This window comes from Hippocampus comes, unplaced genomic scaffold (assembly GCF_001891065.2).
Source record: "Hippocampus comes isolate QL1 unplaced genomic scaffold, H_comes_QL1_v1.1 scaffold142, whole genome shotgun sequence".
NCBI classification, from domain to species: Eukaryota; Metazoa; Chordata; class Actinopteri; order Syngnathiformes; family Syngnathidae; genus Hippocampus; species Hippocampus comes.
This window is the reverse complement of record NW_017805482.1, coordinates 613,999-635,113: the sequence shown is the minus strand read 5'-3', so window position 1 is coordinate 635,113 and position 21,115 is coordinate 613,999. Positions and strand designations below refer to the sequence as shown.

The 21,115-nt window shown below is 41.3% G+C and overlaps 2 long non-coding RNA genes across 5 annotated transcripts in view; one reads left to right on the top strand and one right to left on the bottom strand.

Annotated features, from left to right (window-relative positions):
- LOC109519398 (uncharacterized) overlaps positions 1–21,115 on the top strand; it is a 37,648-nt gene that overhangs the window by 6,713 nt on the left and 9,820 nt on the right. Inside the window, exons 3-4 of one of the 4 annotated variants that reach the window (XR_002168951.1) lie at positions 2,629–2,722; positions 4,911–5,309. The exons of 1 other annotated variant lie outside the window; for it this stretch is intronic. This is a non-coding gene — a long non-coding RNA (uncharacterized LOC109519398). Of the gene's footprint in view, positions 1–2,628; positions 3,205–4,910; positions 5,310–21,115 lie in introns of those variants that run through there. 2 more of the 4 variants (XR_002168950.1, XR_002168948.1) reach the window with 2 other exon arrangements.
- Positions 1,760–3,348, bottom strand: LOC109519400 (uncharacterized). Its single transcript, XR_002168953.1, has 2 exons — positions 3,193–3,348; positions 1,760–2,743 (listed from the first exon to the last, which is right to left on the bottom strand). It is a non-coding gene; the product is annotated as an uncharacterized LOC109519400 (long non-coding RNA).

The following is a 21,115-nucleotide window of genomic DNA, read 5'->3' as shown; positions in this document are numbered from 1 at the left end:
TAAGTACAAGTCATGCAAATAATCTGCAGTGATTTGCATCTCCGCTGTAGACAATGATCGATGCTTCCATTGTCCCTACTCGTGTATGTTGTTCATCCCGTTTTTTTTTTTTTTTAAGTAACTCACAGTCTTGGATAAAGAACATTCAAAGGATATAAGAACATGGCTGTATTTCCGTTGCCATTGTTGACTGTTCTCCTGTGCTGAGACTAGTTGATTGACAGGTAGAATCCCAGAAAACCTCAGCTCCACGTAATTGCTCAGGGTCAGAAGGCAGCAAACAGATGTAAACCTCCACATCCCATATCTTCTCTCTGCTGGCTGTTTTTTTTTCCCACCTTCTCCTTATAACATAGCTTGCTTGGAATTACGTACTAGTCTTTTTCCCAAGTGATGTGTTGCAGCAGCACTAGCATCATATACTTATTTTTTTCCATCAAATCCCCAAACCAAACTCAATACTTGCTGGGATTTACCTTCACTGCCTGACATCTTCACATCTTAATACACCGATATGTATCAGACACACTACTCGTGTGTAATTGTATCGAAAAGTAAAAGAAAGCCTGATTTGCAACAGTAGTACAAGAAAATTAACATTGCAACATCTTTAAGGCGCAGTTACAATTATCAAGTCAAATCATATAAACCAATTGATTATAGATCCATACCCATGTTGCACATCATAGTTAAGGACTAGCTCACTGGAAGTGGAGGTATTTGTTCATAAAATACCTTCGAATATATTTTGTCCTTCGGGCAGCTTTTAAGTGACAGTGGAGTACTTCGGAGTGTACGATACAATGTTCTTTTTTTTTTTTTGAAGAAGAAGAAGAAGAAGAAAAGTGTTTTTTGGGGGTTATCAGTTTCATAGGTATTGATTGGCCTGCTTGCATGTTTGTCAACATCTGTTATTGGACAGATTTCTCCATATCTTGAGAAATACTTAACTGTTTCCTCAAACGTTAATATTGATAACATGCCACAAATTTGGATGCTTTTCAACTGTTTATCACGAAGTCATACTATAGCACAAAGAAACTACATCGGCTTACTTTTTACTTTGTCATTTATTACCATTTATTTGTAAAATTATGACACTTGCACATGGAGTATATCGTCCAAAATATTTAAAAAATATATAACCCCAAAAAAGGTAAGCACAATAATTCCCCTTTTTTTTGTGCTCACTGAGAAACATTTTTTTTTTTTTTGCCAATTTACAAAACAAATAATACTTTCATTTTTGAAAAACGAATCGGAGCCTTTTGGAATATCATCTTCCATCATAACCGTTGAAACCCGGCAACTGGAGTCTTGCCTGGCGACAGCAGGTTGTGCAGGGGAATGTTGATTTCATGTGGCGCTGAAGAAGACCTTGCGGTGAGGAAGAATGCGGCTTCATTGTGCAGCGCTAATTATCCAGACGACTTCCATCAAGAAGCAGGCAGAGAGCTGTTTGTTCAAGGTTGCCATCTGATGTGACGTGCAGTGTTCTTGAAACCTGTTGAAAAGCTGCAGCATGTGTTGTGAAATAGCCTGTTGCTTAGGAACCAGTGTGACTTCATGCATGCATAAGAGCAGGCTTTGTTCAGGTCTTGGATCACCAATTCTTTAATCGATCAGTTTTTTTTTTCATTTGCAGTACTTGAACTTTCCTACTGAAAGACCAATGCAAGTTAAAATACTTGCTTGTAACATGAGTTAAGTGTGTAGCCAAACAAGCTGGGTATGAAAATGGCATTGTGTTAGAACTGAGCACAAAGCAAACATATGTGTATTTCCTCTTTTCACACACTTAGAATATTGAGACTGATGTGCGAAAACACATTCTCAGGTTGTTGTGACTGGTGATGGTGAGGTGTCATAAGATGACACCCATACATTTATTATTAAAATACACTGGTCAGTAGTGGTTACATTATGCCTTCAGTCAATGCCATTTCTATACCACTTATCCTTATTAGGGTCACGGTGTGTGCGCTGTGGCTTATTTTATCTGACGTTGGGTGAGAAATGGGGTACACCCTTGACTGGTGTCCACCCATTTGCAGGATACAAATATAGACAAGCATTCACAATCACGTACAACAATTCGGTCTCTTCAAATAAGCAGTATGCTTTAAAAAAAAACAAAAAAAAAACACACATTGTCTTGAGAGTCATTCAGTATAGTACAGCATTAGAATAGTAGAAGTGTAATATGTAGGACATCCAGACACTTATTAAAGTACACTTGCACAAGCTCATGAATTTATATTTTTATGACCAAATGACACTGTAAGACCTTTTTAGACAGAAACAAAATGATTTTTTTTTTTTTTTTTAATGATGCTGTGTTGCATGCGTGTATTTTGGGACATCATTTTTGCTGTCTTGATGGATTGTCACGTTCATACATGCAGCTCTCCTCAAATCTGTCCTTCAAGAGTGAAAAGCAGAAAAGCTCTGGATGCCGTCCCGCCCTCACACCTTGATTCGCACCTCCCGCTGGGAAGGAGAGTGCCGGTCGAAGGAAAATGGCGGCGGCAGTTGCCATCAGTGGGGGCAGTATCCGAGTAGCTGCAGCACTTCAAATGGAATGTGAGGTTTTCAAGCCATAGAAGTCATAAATATTTCATCTGCCAGCAGCTTTGAGGAGACGAGAGGGGGCAGGCCAACCAGGCACCAGCCCGGCGCTTCCGGGCTTCGAACGCCAAACCGCAGCTCTCAGAGACAAAAGGTAGGGATGGGGGATGGTCCTCTTGAAATGTGAAACAACAACAAAAATCTTTTGTACACTAAAACTGAACAAAAGAACTATTATTAAAGTCATGCATTTGCTACCAGCTGAGTGGCACATCTCGCGCACACACACAAAAAAAAAACAAAACAATGGAAGACAAAGCAACAAAAATATATTTTCCCAACCCATTACATATTACATAACCTTTGAAATCTTAATTACAACTATAATTAATCATTCATGAGCTTGCTATCACCTGCAGGTGAGCGTCTTCTCATAAAGTGCTGTGAAGAAGCTCAATGTGTGTCCTCACTGGTTCAAAAATAAAAAATAAACTCATTGCACTAGCCAAAAGCATCCAGGTCTTATGTCTTAGCTCTTTCATTATTTTTTTTGTAAAAAGGTGATGAGAAATATGGAAATATGCTGATGTAAAAGCTTCCTGTCATGTATTGCTGTCCCCTTACCGTAAGTGGCCGGTGGAGCAAGGAAGAAGGCTGCAAATTTAATGACCTTTTTTTTTCTTCTCTCCCTGGCACTCTCCCTGGGTTCATAGTCTATGTCAAAGTTAATGCATTCTGAGGCTGGCATCCTTGTTTTAAGCAATCTGTGTTACCGTAAATGGGCTGGTCATAAATGACTGCCAAAGGTGAACTACTGATCTATTTTTCCACTAACGTTAACCGACCGACCACTTTTAATTTGATCAGGGGTAGGCAGAGTAGCCCAAGAGAAAATCAAGTCAGACTACTGTTACTTTGTCATAATCTGATTCAATTAATGCGAACAATTAGTCTGCCAAATTATTAATGGCATAAGAGTAACTAACCAATGAGAAAACTACGCAAGTACTGCGTAACCGATGAGTAAAATTACAATTATTTGTTTAAATCCCGCAAGAATGTCAATACAAAAGTATGAAATAGAAATATGCAAAAATGAAATATTTCCGCAAGGCAATATTTTATAAAATAATAAACTGAAGAAAATTCTGGAAAATAAAGGGGTTGGAATGAAAATCCGACATTTTTGTTTATACTCGTTCCAGCACCACCCAGTGAATTTTGTAGAGTAGATTTTACTCGAAAAGTAAAATTGTCTTTAAAAAGACAATTTGGTCTAAACAGAGTAGAATTTACACTAGGACGAGAGTAAAATATTCAGAGTCAATTTTACACAGAAACATATTTGAGCGATATTTATCCATCCATTAGCCGAGCCGCTTATCCCTATGGTGGTCGTGGCCTTACTGGAGCCTATCCCAGCTGTCTTCGGTACACCCTGAATTTTACAAGGGCAATTTTTGAATACATTTTACTTGCATAATATTAATTTACTAAAAAGAATCCACTCAAGGAACAAACCCACATAATCACTTGACCACATCAATCTTGCCACTCCTACTGAAAGTGCAATTGCCATTCACATGCTGCGTTTGACCTGCCGGTTTAATTCCACATAGCATTCTTTTTACAAACATAGACTGAGACAGCCTCTTGTATGCTTCTCAGGTTCTTGATGGAAATTAGGACATTTTTAGGATCGATCGATTAATGCTGGGTCTATTTATTCATTGACGGCCAGTCCAGATTGAGCAGTGACATCCCGATGACGCTGTGCATTTCTTCAATAGATTAGTGGCATCATGATGTCACAAGGGCACTTGAGCACCAAGCTGTACAACTGGAAGCAGGTGGCACTTTTCTTGCATCCCCACTAAGGGGGATTATAGGCCTCTGAAGGGAGAGGGATCATATTTGATTAGCGCGTTCGAAAGGTTTATGTGATTAGCTTGGCATTTTGAGCTGCACTCCTGATTTCATTGCAAGTGCGGTTCATGAGGTTTTGCGAAAGAATCACAAATTGCTTTGCAACATTTTTGACTCCTGTGGAATGCAGTTGTAATTAGCTTCTGATAAATACTAGTGAATGAAGAAAAAAAACTCACTTTAATCTCATTTGGTACCTTATTATTTCTCTTGGTAACTCTCTGGCAGTGTGAATGTCGACTGAGCATTGGTATGTTTGAGAAGGCACATTTTTAGGTTGTTTTTGAGGTGTTTTTTTTGTTTTGTTTTTTGTTTGTGGTTGTGCAGCTCTACTTAATGTTGTGGCTGACTTGTTGCTGTGTCTGATTTGGTTATTCCTTGTGATCAGTAGCATAATTACACAATACTGTTTACAGGGAGAAAGCATTTGACAGGAAATCTCAGCCGTTGTGGGTGGAGGAGTCAGGAGTGAGCGGTTGCAAACGCCAACCCACGCACAGCAATCTCCCAAGAGGAGAGACTCTCCATTGAGCTCCCGGAGCTGCAGGCCTTAAGGGAGGCTGAGCAGTCAGAGAGTGCAACATGACAAAATAAGATAAAATTCAGCTTCACTTTGTACGTTCAATGCAAAGGGCAAGGTAGACCCGGGGAAAAAAAAATCTGTCTGGGTCACGTTTTACAAACTTGTTTTTGGTTAGATGTAGTCAGTTCACTCATGAGGAGATTCCAAAATAAATGTAGTGTTATGGTGGAAAAACAATTGCATTTTTGTAGTCCTGATAATTTAACAATGCATGATTAAATGTTTTCTTTGTTGTGTTTTAATAATAATAATAATAATAATGCATTTAATTTATAAGCACCTTTCAAAACACCCAAGGACATTTACAATTGGGACAGGATTGTCAGCAAAAGGTCATTCTCAGTCACTGATTTTTAATCTCAGATTAAAAAACAAAAAAACGGAGTTGACGCTAATTGCTCGGCTCATTCATGTACCGTGGTTTCTGCCTCCAAAGTGACAGAATAATTCTACCCAAGGCTCCATAGCACTCTCATTGAGTGTGGCAGTGATAGCAGAAAATGTGAAGGGAATGCTGATGACCCAAGCAGGGCAATTTTTCCCGAATCCTTTTCCCTTTTGTTCACAAGGCTGCTGCATACGCCTTTATGGATAACTCCTCCTTTTTGCGGCAAGGCGACATAATTGGTGGAGAGCAAAGTCACACGTCAATCGATTCGGCGGCACAACTGTTGCTAAGGTACTTTGAATGGCTAGTTGGCCATTGCAGCTTTTTATCCGCCTCTTAAGCGCTGGGAGATGGCATGGACTGTGTGACAAGTGTGAAAATCTCGGCATTAGTCAGTTTCTCATCATCACTGCCCAGACAACACGATGACCAACACTGTCCGTCGTCGCTGGCTGCAAGCAGCGTGTGTTAATGGGCTTTGACCCACAATGGGCTGGTCCTCCCTTGATTCGACTTCTTTCATATAGTCTGCCAAAAGAAATTGGGCAGACACATGCTGTCAGCGGATAGACGTGTTTCAAAAGAAGCACGAGGAAGCTTGAGTTCATCCTCAGTTCAGAACCCATGTCGAGGCAAAACCACTTCAATGTGTGCTGAAAGCACCATCTCTTCAATATACACCTACTTTAGATATGCCTTCAAACTGTGCCTTTAGTCGTGAAATATCTTTCCATGATCTGTCATTTGATCTCCTTTAAATACCTTGTAAAGTGAATGCAAAGATTGTTTCTAATTACATTGTACAAGATAATTGCTGAAAAGACATGAAAAGATGGAAACAAAACAAATATATATATATATATATATATATATATATATATATATATTGTACACTGATGCAGATTTACTACATTAAGATGACTCCACCATCCTAAACTCCATTGCAAGGCGTATTGCCTTGCAACTCACTTTTTGAGGAGACCTTTTTTAGATTTGGGATCACCTTGGCTTAGACCACACATCACCATCATCCTCATCCTCATCATAGCTGACTATAGCGAGTAGATTGAGAGCCGCCGGCCCCGTCTGTGAAAGCGGGGGAGGCTCATCATGGTGTCTGACTGTCTGGGTGCAGCAGCGTGAGGCGCTGGTCTGCCTGGGACTGTTGATATTGAGTTGGAAGGAGCGCCCCGGGCACCATTCATCAAAAAGAAGCCTTTTCTACTTTGGGAATAGACATGAATAATCCATGCTTTCTTTACCCTTTCCAGTGTATCTATGTGTAGCCCATTACATTTGCTGTTGCCTTTACTCGGAAAATCCTCTCACTCTCTTTGTTTTCATTCATTCTTTCATACATTCTTGTTTATTCAGACAAAAAAAAGAAATTAGATATCTGCAGGATCATGCGCTTTTTGATGATGTGTGGAAAAATGGTGACAAACGAGCTCTTTGCTGTTATTACACAGCACACCACCCATGTAGTGTATGTGCAGTTACATCTGTTTGCCCAAATCTTCATATTTGTATTTAATAATTGAATGCCGCTATAATAGAATATATCTCTTGTAACATGGTTTGCAGTTTGAATAGGAGAAATGATGCAGATGGTTTTGAAGTAGATGAGCAGTACAAAGCACTGAAAACATCCTGTGGCTGTTCATTAGATCAAGAATGTTCTAATTATATTTGAGGAAATCTACCAGTCGAGTTTGGAACTGGATGTTTAAGCAGCTCCATGCTGCCTGGATACTGTGTGTCAAGAACACACTCCAGTACAGTATATGGATACATTGTGCTTTGGGGGGACTTTGTAGTTTGCCATTGTTTATGATGGTTCTAAACATTGATTTGTGTGTTGTTGTTAATGAAGGACCCTCTTGAGATCCTCGAGTTATAATCACTGTATATCAAGTCCCTGTTTATATGAACTCATATTTTTCATTTGAAATCTCAAAAGACATATATCAGAATCTCTAGCCTTTGGCATGATCAACACTTGCCTTCGTCCATTAGGCAGTGACTGAAGCAGAAAATGTTTCATTCCACAAATGATGTCTTAATGGACTACTGCCCCACTGTGGCAGTAAACTTACTGGAGCCAGGTGCCAAATTGAAGCCATTTCCTTCATTTTTATTGTCCTGGCTCACGACTCTATTTCCAGCTGAGGTCTCTTACGATGACCAGGAAGACAGCTGTATTCCACTAACACTACCGGGACATGCTTGAATTGTCCCTCTGGGCCAAATAATGTTATTTTTAATTGGGTTCAATATTCTCCCATCAAACAGTGAGATTATATTTGGATCGGGGTTTTTTTTCTTTTTTGAGGGGTCCCAATTTTGCCCATTCCTGACCAAGGAGGTCAAATTCCAGATAAAGATAACTTTTTTTTCCTCAGGTTGACCTAAAAGATTATTTTAAGTGTTTTAAGAGTGATTTTGTCCTGATAATTTAGTCCAAAATGGGTAAACAATCTCAATGAAATGTTAAATGTGGTCAGTATTTATCACCAAATGCTCATGGAACGATGGCCCGAGAGTGCTTATTCAAATATACTACGCCCTAGAAAAAGTCTACTTTAAAACTGTCTCCAGATTCCCCCGCCCCACAGTATTTTTTCAAGTTTGTAGTTTTCTGTTAAAAAAAAAAAAAGTAACAAAATAAATAATAACCCCTAAACTGCCATTATTGCATCCTCTTCCATGTTGGTGTCATTTTTCTCCCCCTCGTCTGTTTCTTTGGTTTTTGTTTTTGTTGGATCATATTTGATCCTGATAGATGAGTCGAGAGTCTATCTACTGAAAATGAATGGATAAAATGCATATTGGATCAATATATAAATGCAATTTTTATCTTTATGTGATCAGAATATATACCTTTCGTAACGGTCCGCCCACCTATCCGCTATCAGACAGCATGTGATGCTGCATAACTTAAACTGCTCAGTAGAGATGTTTGTTTGCACTCTATCACTCCCTTCCCGCCCATTCTCAATAAATCAGATAGCTTTTAAAGCTTTTGTTGTCCAGTGCAGGAATAATTCTTTTTTTTTTCTTTTCTTTTGACCCTTCCAGCCACCAACTTGCTCTCAGATGAGTCAGGCATAAAAATACGCCCCTTGATTTTATTCTGCTTCCATGAGCAGCATAATCAATATGCTTTGGCTCTGTTTTTTGCAGCGGCTGGGTGGGGGATTTTTTTTTTGTTTTGTTGTCCCTTCTTCAAATGCACAGCAAGACAGGCACATTCTGCAATTGAGTTTTGTCCCTCAGGGCTCTGACATCAATTAGAACAGACAATGGACATCTGTTCTGTACATTACAAGCTAAAAACACCACTCGGGATGTGAACAAGCAATTGGGAGTCACCATTGCTGGTTTGGTAAGATGTCTGGATAAAGTCTTATCATTGAATCATGATTTCCTTGCTTGCTAATGGAATCACGCCCACTGGTCAAAACAAAAATAATACAGTACTTCCATATTTGAATGAAATAGGATTAATCGCCCGGATCTGGGAGGTTGTTTTTCGTGAATCTCCTGGAATGTACTCCACCGATTTTGGCTAATTTGTGTGGGGCTCGGTTCAAGAAAAGGGCCCGTTGAATTGTGGTGTAGGTCCAAGTAGACCAGATTAATAAGCATTGTTAACATGTCCCATTGATTTCTCAGGGAATGATGAATGAATCTGAATAACAAAATTCAGACATAGTGTCTGTAACAGGTAAGTATTAGTGTACAATTTCTCTGTTTTGTCTGAGGTCTGGCCTCTAACATGCACTCTGCAATTCTGAATCAGTTTTTCTTAAATGTACCATAAGTTATAATTCAATTGCACACTAAATTCTAAGTATACATTGTAAATATAATGGTTTGTTTTCGTTAAGGCTACGCATGATCTTTTTTTTAGCATCAAGATTTTGATAAAGCTCCCTATGCTGAGCAAGTGTAACCACTATGTCTCAAAATTATGAGCATATCCAAAAGACGTCTTTATTTCAAATTTACCTGTCTGCTTACATGCCCGCTAATGATAACCTAACAATAAATGATTCTTCTTAGAATTCCTTAAGATTTCTCTACCTTTGTTCTTATAATAGGAAAAACTGTTTTGTTTTGTTTTTTCAACTCATTTTTTTTATTCTGGATATTGTTTCCAAATGGATTTTCAGATATGTGTCAGAACCCTAATCGGTTGCACGGATGGCAGCCAACACGCATCTGGGTGAGTGACATTAGAATCTACTCGAGCTTCGAAAGCAATTTATTTTTTCTATTTCCATGAAATCATGTTTCAGTCAACCATTTTCTATTGGTGACATGTATCTGTATCATTGCACGCTGAATATATTTGACAGCTGGGGAACCGGCCAAAGAGAAAACATTACTTTTTGTTAGGATCCCAGACTCATTCTTCCTTTCAAGAAGGGACATTTTTCTTTTATATTTCAGTGGAAAATGCATCAGCCTTATTGTTAAAAAAATCAATTCCATTGTAATGCGTGCCTTGATATGAGTTCACTATAAAAGACCATCAACAGCTCAGTCTGCTTAGTTGCATCATTTCACGTGCTGTTTCCCTCAATATACGTTCTGAAATCAGCATGCAGTGATGTATCCATAGCTTAATCTAAGCTCAATGAAAATGTCTATGTTGTCCTGTTGGCTGTAAACTGACCGAGGGTGGGCAGGACATGGCTGTCCTCCCAGAGTCATGGCAGGGAGCTGAGCTATGGAGAGCCAGTATGTCTTCCTCTCCTCTCTCGTCGAGCTCTGTTTATTGCTCGTACTCACCGTCTGTCACACCACACCGCACCACGCCGTAGTCACACACACATGCACACACACGGCTCATTTTGCATCATGGCCGAAGTAGCACAAGTCTCCGGAAATCTATCATCACTCCCTCCTCACATGGTGCTAAAAAGGCCTGGCTCGCCCTTGGGGGTTGAGGAAGGGAGGGAGGAGTGGGGTGTGCTCCACTCTTCCTCGGAAGATCGATCTCCTGCATTCATCTATCCATCTTCTTGCCTTTATGGCTTGCCGTTTGTCTCCAAGTCTTTACCGCTTGTCTGTCCACTCACACGGGGGCTCTGAGTAGTTTTTGCGAGGAATCAATACTTTGCATCCCTCGCTGTTCATTCATGCATTGTATTCATTATAAATATTGGCGACGTGTATTGGAAAAGCTTGACATTCTTGATGTGCATTAAATGATTAAATTGGTATATTGGGTGTTGTCTTATTGTAGTGAATTGAATCCCTCTCACTGATCTCGCCTTCCTGCCAGTTTAGCTTTGGCGACGCTTTACTCTTTTCTTACAACTCTTCCTTAGGTTGCTTTTTTTCCTGCATGTTCAACCTCCCCTCGCGTGCGAGGTGTATCGATCGGCCGGGTGCACTAATTATTGTGCCTGGCCTTGCATGTCTCTGCGATCTGCAGTTAGCCTTTGATCGACGCGTCTGGCTGTTTTTGCATCGCCGTTGAAAAACAGGAAGGAAAAGGTTTGGATTACAGAGTATGGAAGGTTGCGACTCCTGATCTCTGTGAGACAAAAGTGACACCTTCTTAAAGGACCACTATGTATGTCTGCGTCTCATTCAATGTGCTGCGTGTAACTTAGCACGTATGTAGTGCCTACATATGCATCGATTCATCCATGCATATAAATCTATTAGTCGTGTATATGCATATGCATGCGTGTGCACGTGGACAAAAAAAAAAAAAAACAGGTCTGTACATCCGGCTCTGCCTCCATCTGTGCTCACGCAGTCAACAGACTACATAATAACCAGCTCTATACACACTGTTCTGGATCTGTTTTGGTGTGGTCTGCTTTGTTACATTTGAAGACAGCAGTACTCCGTAATATGCTGAAAGTCAATTATGAGAAATTGAACCTTGGTCCATTTTAACATGCATGTAATTTGACTGCAGGATCACGAGCATCTGAATGGATGCCACAGCCTTTGCTGTCATCTGACAAAAACAAAACATACTTGACAATACCTTCAATGGAAACTCTATTTTGCACCAATGGTGAAGAGCTTTTGTGGACCTCAACTCACACAGGAATCTCTGACCTTAGACTGAATTATACATTCATTGGCAGCACATTACAAGTCCAGTCACACTGAATAATTAGCATTTTAGCGCCATTTGTGATTGGTAGGCAGTGTGGTGCTGGATTGGGAATCAATAACAAACTCTGAAGCCATTGTGCATGTTGCGCCAATGACATTTTAAGATGGAAGGTCCGCAGGGATAAGCAACACACCGGGTGGTTTGGAAATAGCATCCTTGGCAAGATGCGTGTGGCGGACCATACTAATGATGTTCCCTATTGTGTGCATATATATCTATTTTTTTAAATGCTGAACATTTGACTATTTGTGGGACATTGTAGCCCTCTTGCCTCTTTGTCACCACCTCCTCTTTTCCCCTAAACCTCCAGCCCTTCTTTGCACTCCCTTCAAAGGAGCAAAGACTTATTTGTGGATGCACACCCTTGTGTGGGTACCATCTGCCAGGCCCCCAGGAAACCAACCAGGTGCTGGGCACACTCTCACCCCAGCCAGGCCACAACAGCACATCCTGCAGGGATCACACTCCCTGTGCCAACTGTTGATCTTCCCATAAATCTCACAATCAGCGAGACTCCGCTATCCTAAAAGCAGACTGAGCTACATGCATGCAGTCTGGAACCACAGATGCATCCAACAAGTTGTTCGTCTCCCGCCCACATAATTTGCTGAAGCCACCGAGAGTATTTGTTGAGGGTTGTTGTTATCCTCCGTTGTTTTGCCCTCAGGACGTTTTTCCCCACAGAGATTATGTCTGGGTGGAACCACAGTAACAAGCTTCTAATTCAGAGGGTGCTGATTTCTGTGTTGGAACTATTTCATTCTGGTGCTGAGCATTCAACATCGATACAAGACTGACATGATTGTATGAGTTATAAGATATAGATTTTAGTTTTGGTACAAAATCTTAACAAATTTCCTTGAAAAGAGTCTACTGGCCTCCGCTTTTCATCCTCACTCACTCGAAACAGTATGTCTCCTGCTTTCCTCAAGAGGCCACTCAATTTGAAGTTTAATCGTTGTTGCTTCACATTATCGTCCTCATACTGTCCTCTTTTATGGGATCATAGAAAATATACCTTCTTCGCTCTTAAAGGCATTCTCGATGCATTTTGCCACATATCTGCCTGCTCGGTTGATCTACTTCGTGCTTCCTTTATGGGTTGTGATGAAATGACCGGGTGATTTTATTGGACCCGCTAGACTGGGCCTTGTGCTCAAGGTCAAAATGCATGGCTGCATGGGGACAGGCTTCATACATAATGTATACAATATAGCACTCATCGCTAATTAGCACTAACAGGAAAGGATGCCCCCAGATTTCCTTCAGACTTGTGCCTAATTTACATAAATATAATGGCACACAAGAGAGTGTGAGGCCTGTAGTCTGTACACTCCTTTGGGGAGGGAGAGGTGTTACTGGGCTTTGGGCTCACACGTGCTAATTGTCACAGAGCTGCTGTTCTGATGCCCGGACCACAATCTAGATGATGTGGGCAGAAGGACTGGATTTTCGACACACACGCATCATGATATGGCATTGACTATCAAGGAATAGTATCTTACTTCAAAGTGTATGAAAGACATGACATTTTAATAAAGAAAACAATGGTCATGGAAGGTATTGTGGATCCCCAAAAATGCAGACACAGACAAAATGCAAATCACAAAAATGTTTATTATTAAAAAAGCAAAACCCACAAAGTCCGAAGAGAAATGATGGTCACAGGGAGCCAGGAAAAACAAGGCATAAACTAAAAGCACTTGTAAAAGTCAAGATAATAGTAACACAGAGAATACAAACGAAATGACAAGAGTCTAATTCACACGACAAACAAAAGCAACATCAACTGACTAAACTATGACTTTACTTACAAAACGAGAAACCAAAGGAGCAAGAATAACGATGATAAGATCGAGAGGTCGAGAAAACAACACTTGAGCATGAACAGCAAACAGGGTCAATAATCCAACAAGAGACGAGGCAGCTTGGCAGTCCTTAAATCAGTGATTCTTAACCTTATTAGAGGTACCGAACCCAACCAGTTCATATGCACATTCATCGAACCCTTCATTACTGAAAAATAAAAATTCAAGAAGTGTTCCTTCAGTTTTGCCGGTGCGAGACTAGAGTTGCTGAACTTGGCATGACAAATCATGCAGATAGGAAGCTGAGTCCCATAACTATGTGAATAGTTAACATGTATTAAAACATTCCAAAAAAAAAGTCACGCGACGTACTATCACGCCAGTCACACGTTGACTACTCAGCGAACTAAATTTCCCGCAGCACTGACTGGACAAGCAATGTCATGTGATCATCTGCAGCCAGTGATGGCCAAGCGGGCGTGTCATAACTCATTGACATGTTGAGTCGGGTTTGTCGTAACCTCCATGGCAGAGGCTCCGTCGAACCCCTGAGACCGATTCACCGAACCCCTGGGGTTCGATCGAACACAGGTTAAGACCCACTGCCTTAAATAGTTGTTCGGCAGTTTTGTCTCGCCCTTGAATGGTAATTATCATGTAAGAAAGCCCTGAACCTGGGGGACAAAATTCAGTCTGTGGTTATTTTGTTGTTTGCCAGACATCCGGTTAGGAAGTGCGTGGTTCTATGCGACCCCCGAGTCGCACTGATGACAAATTTTGTCCTGTTTCTGTAAAGGTATCATTACTTGGTAACATTGTCTGAGCCTGAGAGCCATACAAAGCAGGTTGAGTAATTGTGCCGATTTGGGGGAAAGGGTGGGGGCTGTCATGGTTTGAGGGAGTACTAATACATTATTCACAGGGGTGGGGTGGGTGCCTAAAGTGCCAGATTAATTTGTGTTTTTTCTTTCCAGTTGGGTGGAGGAATAAATGAGGACTGTCAGGTGTGTAGTAAAGTGTGGTGCAATCGTTTAGACAAGTGTTATTGGTGCACTGGAGCGACACAGCTCTAGCGGGGCGTGCTGGACTGCGCCAGGTGTGTGAATGGATGGAGGCTGTGTAATTATCTCTTATGATGACAATGATGGCTAAAACCATCCAAGTGGTCACGTAGCACAGCAGGTGGGGGGAGCGCCAGGACAGTTGAATATGAGTGCATGTGAAATACACTAGCTCATATTCTCTTATTTCTGATCAAAATAAAGCATTGTAAGGTTTCCAAGGGATAAACCCCATTGCATGTAAAACAATATGTATATAAAAAGAAAAATCATTGTGTGTATTTCAGCTGTTTGGCAATGTGCCTTAAAATAAAACACTGAAGAAACTTAATGTTGACAGAGATGGCGTTGCAGCCCGTGTTTATCATTTTGGTTCTGCTTGGAAATACCACACTGGCTCAAAAGCTATTATGGCATATGCATTAACATTTTAATTCAGTTCTGGTAGGAAAAAAAACCACACACACTTGCTCAAAAGCAATTATGACAACATGCAAATGCAGACATCCAAGCACACACACAGCAAGTTGCTCATTGTCATTGACTCACACGCACGCACACGCACACACACACACACACACACACACACACACACACACACACACACACACACACACACACACACAAACTTTAATGTTGCAAGGCCGGCATTTATAAGAACAAATTCCCTCAGTGATGATGTTGCATGTCGAGGACAGCGTTTGAGATGTTTTTACACTTATTCGACAAACTAATAAGGAGAATTCAGAAGGTGCAAGGGGTGGGTTGAATGTCTTTGTTAGACAGTCTTGCAGCCTCCTCCTTTGCAGCCTGCTCCCAAGGGAGGCCTTAAAGCTTGCTTAATTGAATCAAGTACACACGGTGCCTCCCCCTTCACAGTACGGCTCCTCCCCATACGAGAGGAGCGAGAAGGGCAGGGCCGCCTTGATGCTTTTGTTCTCGTCAGCACCACGGACAGCACCGGAGGAGTTGGGATGGAGAGGGGCTTTGATTGCAACCGGTTGCTAGAAGCTTTGGCGAGCACTCAGTTGCTTTTTCTTAGCGGCGGAGGAGCGAGGTCAGCGTGTTAGACTGCATACAATCAAAAACTGCTCCTCCCAGCCTTGAAATGTGCCGAGCCAAACCAAAACTACTGATTGAAATGGGTACCTCTATTCTGGATCTGATGGAGAGCAACATCGGTATTTGACTTCATGTGTCAGATGACAAATGACCCAAACCAAGAGAGCAAATATTAAGAAAGCACGACACTGACTGTGCATCACTTCGTGTCTTGTGACTGTGACTCTTTTATGCTTCCTCTTATAAAGCCTATTTTCTACTCAGGATATTTAATGAAATATTTTTGGAACCAATTGAATGATACAGATCAATGCACAGATGAAACTCTCTGGATGCAGCAGTTGCAGCAACATATGGCTGCGTGATTTCATTACTTCCAACCTATGTTTTTTCATTTCTTGTTAAGTGGAGCCACATCATCTGTTTAGGTGGTTATCATAAATCTGGATTTTGAAAAGATTTTTCCAACAGACATGAATGTAACTAGAAATAATCCTCTCATTGAGGCAGGTCCCAACCTGAATTGTTCCTAATATGGGTTGCTCGTACCCTGAGGTTCCATTGTACTGAAAAATACAGCAAAATCTCAGAGAAGATGGTAAATTTAATCAGCATTGTGTCATTTCCTATTGTAGCTTGGGTGAACATGACTTTTTTTTCCCAAACAAAGGAATGTTACAAGATACATCTTTAAGAAATTCTACTGCATAATATTTTGATTTTGTTAACAAGCCACAAGACTTGGTGCCACATGACTGGGTGCATCGTAGAATTATTTCACAGTCCCTGAATACTTGATAAACGCGAGGATATTTTGATCTAAATTCTCCGTACCATAAAACCACAACAACTCTCATGCTAAAGTATTCTCCAGCTTACTGGTTATGCCTGGAAATCACTGTGGCATTGAACTTTGCTCAGATGACCCTCTGAGTGTAAAATATAATCACAGGCAACGGCTATATATCAGTGTATCCGCTCCTAATGATATTATATAGGAGTCTGGAGAATAGCTTCCAGCACACGTCTGATGGACTAAAGAGAGACTGGACCTCAGCAGTTTGAATCAAACATGATACAAACTGATGGGTGTTTGGTTGCATAGCCCCACCACATTATTACCTCTTTTTTGTGCATTAATATGCGGCTGCTGATTGTCATCTTCAATCAGGGTTTTATGTCCATTAGTGCTGAGCAATGTGATCGCAGTCGTGATGCATTGACTTTGCTGGTATTAACTAGCCAGCATATCTAAAGGTCTGGCAGAGGCGGGTCAGTCTTTCCTGCTTGAGGCAAACCAGATGATCATGTTGCCCTCCAAGAGCACCACACCCAGCCTTGCTTTCCATTAAGCATCTGGCCGTGTCACCTAAATTTGATCAAAAATGTTCATAGATGCTGCAGGAGTTTTAATAAGAACAAATGGGTGACATTTGGGTGGAAAGCTGAGGTGTGTGTGTGCACACATCTACGTGTTTTTTTTTTTTGACTGATACTGATCAATATCCACTCTGAATACAAATTTCAAATTCATCATTCCCTCTTATATGCTATTGATTTTTGTGCAAAGGCAGCCCTCAAAAGTGCATGGTTACTTTTCCTCCCACAGTCAGAGCAAACACAAGCTTGATATTAGCAGTTGGGGTAATTCATATACCTTCACATTTCTTTTAAAAATGTGACTAAGAGGGGAAAAGGAAAGAGGGAGACCCACAAGGGACCCTCAAATGGTGTTCTCCATCTGTGATCTATCTGTATGCTATCAACCACACCACCACCTCATATTGCTCCTGAAATCATCTTGATAAACTCTATCTAAAGCACTATCATACACAGCTCTGTTTGTATGAAGATTGTGTGGGATTTGTGAATATTCCACTGCTTTTTCAATATTAACCGTAACCTTCATGTATTTTTTATTGGCCGGGATGTCGCCCTCCCTATGGGCAGGACCTGAGGTTCAGATGCAGAATAATATATGCAGTCCTGCTCCAGCAGAGGTGCATCGCATTTTTTGTCCGAATTGTGAGCCAACGGGCTCTGTTGTCTTGAGAGTACTGCAGACAGACATGAGGGTTGTGGATCTTTGTACATAACTTTGCACACAGCATTCAACCGTGCGGCACAGACACGTACTTGTGTGTTTCCATCCACGCACGCAAGCAAACTCTAAGCAGTCGGCACTTCTCAGCTTGATAGAGGGCGATGTGTGGCCACAGTGACACCTAGTGGCTGACTCAGACATTTGCTAACGCTCACCACTTCTGTGGATTGCTGTTATGATTCGTGAAGGTTGAATTTGCAAAGACAAAAACTAGGTCCGCTCTATTGTGTATTTTGGAGAAGATAAGTGGATTCCGCTCACATTTCTGTGTTGTCTATATGTTTGTGTAGAGCAAAAGTAAGTGCTGTCTCATTTGTAAGGTATTTAATTGATTCCCCCCCCCCCCCCAAGCCCCTCCTGTCTCTCTCCCACGGCATCATGTACAAACGCTTTTTTTCGTGGGGCAGACGGGGACGCAGGATGATTATTATATGAATAGGGACGGAGGGATGACAACGGACCGCCAAAATAGGGTAAAGTGCCAATTTCTGTCCTAATACAGAAAAGCTGGGAAGTCGACGAGGTGTCTCGCTCCAGGGCAGCAAGGCCGTGCTGGGAAGCAAACTCGCTCTGTTGGCTTCGTCCCCCGCCTCCCTTTTTTTTTTTTTTTGTCCTGAACATCGTCTGTCCCTATCCAGCATTGTCATGTGCTTGTCGATTGACTTGAATGCAGGCAAGACGAGTGAGAAGTAAGCTGTCCTTGACAGACGAAAGCGCATGCAACCGTGAAATGGGCGGAGGCTTCAGGGCTGCGGATATTGACGTTCCAGGCAGAGATGCAAGCTTCATAGACCTTGAACACACCAAATGCCAATGCAACCCACGCTTTTCATTGTCTTTATAGGGAGAGGTACAAATGCCCTTCTGTTTGGAACCTCAAAGAAATCATTTTAGAAGCATTTGTCCGCAGCAAAATATTGAGAGTTTTGCTGTCTCACTATCAAGATTTTTCTTGTTTGAACTCCATGACAGCTAACAAAAAGCAAAAAGGCATTTGGAAAGCTTCTTACAGACTTTTTTTTTGGTGCTAATTTCCTATATTTACATCACTGTCCTGTTGCTGTCTGATAAGAGCCTTGTGGGGAAGCTGGGAGTTGTGCGACTTCTCTGGAGCATGCAGGTTGGCTCCTTTGAAGTGCCTTGAAGAAGCCAATCTTCAAGACACAGCTGGAGTCGAATTGTGTGGGGAGCGATATTTCTCTTCCCTCGTCTGCTTAGTATCCTTTCTGGATGCAGATGCTGCCTCACAAAAAAAAAAAAACTGTTTGGCAGTGTCAGCTATTGTGTTGCCTGTCTTGTATCAGTTCGGCCCCAGCTAATGGGAAATAGTCTGTCCCTTTATGTACAGCAGTTCATTATGAGGGGCACAGCATTGTCTTGCACACAAAAAGAGTTGAAAGGTTAACATCTTCATTTGGCGGCCTTATCTGATTAAGTGACGTCGCCGGCATACACAATATGGCCACCTCGCCGTGCCTTCACTCCCATCAATCGATGAGAAGCTAATGTAAGCCTTTAACCCTCCAAAGGACCCCGAGCTAATGTCATTTATCCAGCTCTGCACGGGATTAATTGTGCTATGCAAGTCCGCGTAACAGCTTTATGTGCATTCATTTTATCTGCACAATTCAATTGACTATGTATGTGGTCATTGTTCGCTCCATTGACCAGCTACTCCAAGGACCTTTTCCCCGGGATAAAGAATCAACGTTTGAGACCAGCATTCTTCAAATAGTAATTTTCTGACAGGCCGAGAAGAGGGTGGCGTCTTTTAGCTTAGCTTTTTTAATCACATCATTGCAACCTCTGACCTCAGGGCGTGTTTTCGGGAAGGGGCGTGAGGCTGGGTGTGGACATCAGAGCATCACTTGTGTGATTGCTGATGTAAATTCAATCCAAGTGACAGTGCTGCCAAAGTCGGCGTGATGTATTAGACACCAGGCACACCTACCACTCCCTCATCCATCTCCACGCCTGTTTCTCAGCCGAGGCAATGAAAACATGTTTTTCATGTTAAGGCAAACACGCTAGGGTGTGAGTGTTTTTGCCATAATTATTGCTCTGTATTTTATTGCCGATTAATAATATTCAGTCCTCATTTTGAAGGAAAACAAGTGTTGTGAACCCAGCGCAAGCTTAGTCCCAAACTGAAAACACTATTTAATAGTACCGTACAATGTATGCACACCCAAATGTACTCTCTGAATTTAATTAATCCCTGAATGTTCCAATATTTTTTTTTATCAAAATGGGTCCATATTGCAGTTGTTTTTCAAGGACAGTGAACTTCACACCATGTCGTGGCATCAGACTAATAAGCCCAATTGCGAATAGCAAAAATCTCCAAGTAACTGACAACCCCAACCCCGTATAATACAATACAATACAATAAAGTTTATAATAGCCTGTAGATGCCATAATATGGCGGCAAATCACAATCTTTGTCCTCGTGAGCAAATATTTGTGTGTCAGTGTATAACGAAAAATAGGTTGTCCCTCAAAAAAATCACCAAGTATGTGAATTTGTGAACACCAAATTGCATATATGCGAGGTAAATGGGGTGTATGTTATCCTGTCTGTGTTTTTCCTAGTATACCTTTGCCTTGGGGAGAAACATCTGTGATTCTAAGAGCACCCTCTCGTGAATGTCAACAGTTGTGTTAGTCATTTAAAATGGTTTTCTGTAACATTTTGGAAAGGTTACATTGAGCCGAAGGGTAAAAAAAACCTGCATTGATATGTGCTGTCACACCTTGCGGACTGCAATCCAGCTTGCAACTGCCGAAGCTCAACGTCTGATTTAGATGAATGTGTTGTCCCCTGGGGCTCTGCCATGCATCCAGTGCATGTTTGATTTGGATCATGAAATACACAAAGTTTATTTATGGTCTAGTTTCAAAATTGTAAAATCAATTGCGGCAAATTCAGCTAACCGATAATGGGCTTGGTTGCTTGTTTTTGTCACTAATTAAAGAGTTTGAAAAAATTTACATGTTGCGATGACAGTGACTGATATTATTTCCTTATATAAGGAAAGGAATGGTGATTACTAACTACACTTCTGGTGTCCTCTGGCAATAGTCAGGCTAACTGCAATCTGTAAGTGGGATGATAAAATGGTATTCATCAAAAAGTTAATTCTGAAATGTTTGTGTGGGAAGGTCATCAGACTCTTGTGTTTTGACTGAGCTGTGTGCTTGGATGACCTCATCGCCCACACACCTCATTACGCTCAGGGCCAAGCCTTATTTTATGTAAATGTTTGTTTTGGCCGCCTCATGGCAGCGTAATCATCATTGATAGATGTTGCTTCACTGATAAGCTTTGAGTTTGAGCACCCTATGCGGGGCTGGCTGTCAGCCTTAACTGTCCTTGAAGCAAGTTGTTCATTGTCCTTGACACACACACACACACACACACACACACACACACACACACACACACACACACACACACACCAACACAC